This window comes from Austrofundulus limnaeus, unplaced genomic scaffold (genome assembly GCF_001266775.1).
Source record: "Austrofundulus limnaeus strain Quisiro unplaced genomic scaffold, Austrofundulus_limnaeus-1.0 Scaffold203, whole genome shotgun sequence".
NCBI lineage: Eukaryota > Metazoa > Chordata > Actinopteri > Cyprinodontiformes > Rivulidae > Austrofundulus > Austrofundulus limnaeus.
Window position 1 is genome coordinate 244,342 of NW_013952605.1, and position 4,853 is coordinate 249,194.

Sequence of the window (4,853 nt, forward strand, 5' to 3'; positions counted from 1 at the left end):
AAGGCTGAGTTCACCTGAAACTCATCAGACTGAAGAAGTCTCTTGGAGGAGAGATGAAACGTTTCACTAAAGAAGAACCCATTCAGAGGACCTACTTATTTTTTTTTCTTTATGACCATAGGAAGTTCAGTACAATCTGCAAAACACAGATTTACAGAACTAAAGATGAATTTGAAGAGTTCTTTTGCCTAAAATATTCATCCTTAGAAGAACATCTGTCTGTTGAATATAATCATTTTACTGGATATCAATTTGTTTGGAGCAAATACCTTCCTGTGTTTTCTGCRTAGAGTTTTGGGAACACAGAAAAGTACCCACCCCTGAAACATTTCAGCAATGCGTGAACTGGACTCCTGTTTCTTAATAATTTATCCAGTCAACTAGAATGCCTATTCTATGAATATGCACTAAAAACATCCTTCTTGTGCTTTTTATTCCTCTCCAGGTTTGTGCATGTCRGTGTGTACTTGTGAGGTGTGTGTATGCGGCTCTTTTCTGCCTGAAACAAAGGAGGTGTCAGGGTGAATTAGCCCCCCTACACTGAACGCCAAGAGAGCTTAGGGATGCACCACAGGTTCTGCTGAGTTGCACATGAGCTGCGGTGTCTGCCTCTTCGCCTCTGCTTCCCCTCCTCTCTGGTCCCCTCCTCTCAGCTCCTGAGGTTCTCTAACAAGGTTGTTGGAAGAGGATAAGGTGTGTTAAATGAATAATTTACACAGACGAGCGCTCCTTATTTATTTAATACGGCTGGATGTGACTGAGTGGGCAGCCTGCGTCTCCAACTGCTGAGACACTGTTGGCTAAACGAGCGCTCGCTCAGATTAATGGAGGGCCAAAGTGACAGGTATTTAGAGCGAGCAAGAGGCTGCAAGAGAGAGTTAGTTCAGTGCATCTGTGTGTTTCTGTGTGTGTGTGCGCGCTTGTAAAACAGGCCACGYRGAGCCGTGCTAGTGTGTAAACCACATCGCTGCTGCCTGCTGTACACTGAGGGTCATTGCACCGTGATGTTCTTTATGCCATGAAAAACCACAGGTCTTAGAAGAGCTCAGCAACTGGAATAACTTTTAGTGCTTTTATAAATAAAGCTTTTTATCTTTCAACATTATAATATGACTTTATTTTTTAATACCTTGTTGCCATTATGCCACTACAATAGTTATCACTTCCTACGGCTCAGAAATAACTGAAGATGCTTATTGTTATTATTATTCTTGGATAAGTAGCAGCTTAAAAGTCTGTCTTGTTAATTTACCATCAAGAAAAAAAACATTTTTGGGTTGTGAAGGTGCTGCCTTAAATGGAGCAGTTTAAGTACCATATGTCAGGGCTTTAGTCACAAAATAAGGGATGAATGTGGAGCGAGACTGACAGATCGATTCAGCTTCAGCARTATTTGGGTCTGGTGAAGAGGGAGCTGAGCTTCAAGGCAAAACCCTCTGTTTACTGATTGCTCTACGGTYCTACCCTCACCTGTGGTCACAAACTCTGGGTAGTGATAGAAAGAACAAGATCATGGGTACAAACGGTTAAAGTTCTGCAGGATAGTTGAATGTTTAATTCAGTTATCCGGCAGAGGCTCAGAGAAGAGCCGAGGACCCAGCTGAGGTGGTTCTGGCATCTGGTAAGGATGCCTCCTGGACTCCTCTCTAGGGAGGYGCTTCAGGGATGTCCCACTCAGAGGAGAACTCGAGGAAGACCCAGGACACGCTGGAGAGACTGTCTCTTGGCTGACCTGGGAACGCCTTGGTGGAAAACCTCTGGAAAAGGTGGCTGTGAAGACATGTCTGGGTTGTCGTCCACTAGGGTTGGCATCGTTTGAGTTTGAACGATTCCAGTTGCCATTGATTCCCAATTTCAATTTTTAATAGAGGCAGGGTCAAAAAATTGTAMATGGTTTAAATCACGTAGCTAACCRGAGTTCTTTCTAGATGAACAGATGGTATTAATTTACTTTTCACACAGAGGTACTCTGCAAAACTTGTCCATCTAACCAAATCGTACACTTATATCCAGCCAAAGAGTATTTTTGATCTTGTTTTGAGACGATGTACTAAGCAAGAGCAGAATGTATTTGATTATTAATCTTGTTAGCCTAGAAATGATTTCCTCATTTCCAGTCTTACCCAAGTGCAAATTACTTACTTATTAATTACTTACTGCACTGGCAGATTATTTAACCTAATTTGACAATTTGAGTCTGAACACCAAYTCAGATTGGTGTTCGGCKGCTCACCTGAGTTTTTTCCTTTGTTAGTGTTGGGCGGCTTCTTCTTCCAGGCAGATTGGGTATTGAAACAAGGTATCAAAATGTAAAAGTACAAATGATTCCAGGAGAATTGAAACATTAGTCCCGATCCAATTGAGATTCGATGCCCAACCCTACTGTCCCCATAGCTGGAWGCCAGAACAAGCAGCAGATATTGGATAGATTTGTTGGATTTTTTTTTCTTATAAGTTTGTTGATATGTCTTTAAAATGTTGAAAATGGAAAAACAAAATAAATGAAAATCTTTATAGATGAACATAACATTGGTTTTACGTAGGACGAGCTAAATGGCAGCGTTCTTGTTAAAGTAAAAAAATGTATAAGAATTATAAAAAACATTTCACACTTTGCTAGCTAATAAGTAAATTCCTTGCTTTTCTGTTTTAACAGGGAGGGTGTGCGGGGGGACAGGACCACGACCAGGGCACCATCCTAAAAAAGGAGTGAGAGATCACCTGAGGTGGAAGGAATAAATCGACAGGTAAACATTTTGCTTAAGTAACGTTTGTTTAAAGAGAAGTCTTTGAAGGGGGATTTTATGACACAGCAAAACTTGTCAGTCAGTGTATTGTTARATTAGAGATTACAGTTAGATGAACCAACAAACTGCTGCAAGAGAGGCACATTTACTTTCTAAAACAGGAAATAACAAAAAAGAACATAATGGTTAAAATAAAAGTTGCAAGTGGCAGTTACGCATACAGACTGTGTAGCATGGTGTTCTTAATGAGTGTGTTACATGTTTAAAAACTATAAAATGCACAGYTGATACTGTGTAAAATCCACAAAATAAAAACATACTGTAAAAGTAGAAATGTCTCTATTGCATTGGTTGACCTGATGGATAGCCCCTCATCAGAGCTGAATAACCAACAAAAATCTGAAGCTCCTATATTTAATAGTTTTTGAGCARTAACCATTTTTGTATGTCCAGATAGCCCTTTTYGCAGAAAAATTGGGGGTCCGGGGGTGGGGCGGGGCACTGATTGGTGGGCCTGATGGATAGAACTTCATCAGCACTAAACAACAAAATTAATCTGAAGCTTCTTTGTTGAACAGTTTGAGTTATAAGCATTTTTGCATGTCCAGACACCCCCTATTTGAGAGGAGCCCCCTCCTCAAATACTGTATGGGGTCTATCGTAAAACYRTTGGCTGGCGCAGTGTAGGTCAGACTCTCTACAGTCCTGCCAAATTTCATGTTGACCGGTGCAGCCGTTTTTGTGCTACGGTTGACCAAAAATTACTGGAAAAAAAAACGTACGAAAACAATTTGACTCCTGGTTATGCTTTGCATGCGGGGGTCATAATAATATTATAAATGAAATCCTGAAAGTCCTCAACACGTAGTATGTCTCTGTCCTCTGCCTGTGGACGGAGGCAGCTCTTCTCAGCAGGAGAAACGTTTTGTTTCTGTTCCGCTGTGTGTGTATTTCCCAGGAGAGTCAAGTCTCACAACGCACACTGACCTCATTATAAAAATAGCTCATCTATCCAGCAATCACATTTTCCCTCTCCTCCTGAGTCTTAAATATATAGTAATCTTACCTACTCTCTGCTCTCTTGTCTCTCCATCAATGTTTGTTTCTGACCTAACATGAGATTAAAGGCTTAAGCAAGGGCTTGGAATGGCAAAATTAACCATGTCATGACCAAAATGGCCCTATGTATWTTATGACATGGATGTTTTATGGATGTCTTTTAATTGTGTATTATTAAAGATTTTAGTTMTCTCACTGGGCTGCTRCTGTTGATTGCCCATCTTTTCTGCTCCCATCCTAAGACGGAACATGTCACAATATGGTGCCGTCCATATGCCTGTCCGATGGTACTTTTGTCTGAACTGTTAGTTCACTCTGTAATTTAGAAATGTCAAACTGCACAGCTGGACCAATCATAGGTCAAAGATGATTCCTGTTGATTTCAAGGTCAAAGGTCACAAATGACTCTTTTGTAAAACCTYGTGTATGTTTCAATTAGGGTTGGGCAATATTGCCAAAAAAAAAATTAATCACGATTAATTGTGGTATTTAGGCGATAACGATTAATTTGACGATTAATCCCCTGGAGTCCATGGACATCCTTATATCTTAGTCACATGACCAATTTAGGGTCTGTTTACTATAAAACTGTAGTCAAATGTTATTTAACAAGGAAAACCTTTACATAGCTGTTACTCTGAAGCCTTGTACACACGTAGCCGGGTCTTTAAAAAACGAATRTGTCCGCCAAAAAATATCACCGTCCACACAGGATTGGTTAGAGGAAAATCTTCGTCCACATGAACCCGCTGAATTTCACCACTGAGCGTTGTAAAAAACACGCCCAACCCATAGGGGGCAATGCAGTGCAAAGATGAAACGTATGTTAGCCAATCAAAATCCTCCAAAACGACCACAKCTTCCTGTTTTGATCATGGYGCCTGGAGGTTCGTTTGTGTGGACAGACCGTGAGGTTGAACTACTTTTAAGTACCGTGTTGGAATACAAAGTTAGTAAAACGCAAGACAGTATCGATTGGGAATCACGTCAGAGCAAGTATGTTGACATTTTGTCGCTTTTTTAGAGCATTACCCAACGGAGTCCTCA

At 40.7% G+C, this 4,853-nt stretch overlaps 1 protein-coding gene across 2 annotated transcripts in view; it reads left to right on the forward strand.

Moving 5' to 3' along the window:
• The window catches only part of znf438 (zinc finger protein 438), a 66,666-nt gene that overhangs the window by 45,192 nt on the left and 16,621 nt on the right, over positions 1-4,853 (forward strand). For both annotated transcript variants that reach the window (XM_014018819.1, XM_014018822.1), the window contains exon 2: positions 2,657-2,747. The gene's annotated coding sequence lies outside the window, so the exon portion shown is untranslated. The remainder of the gene's footprint in view (positions 1-2,656; positions 2,748-4,853) is intronic.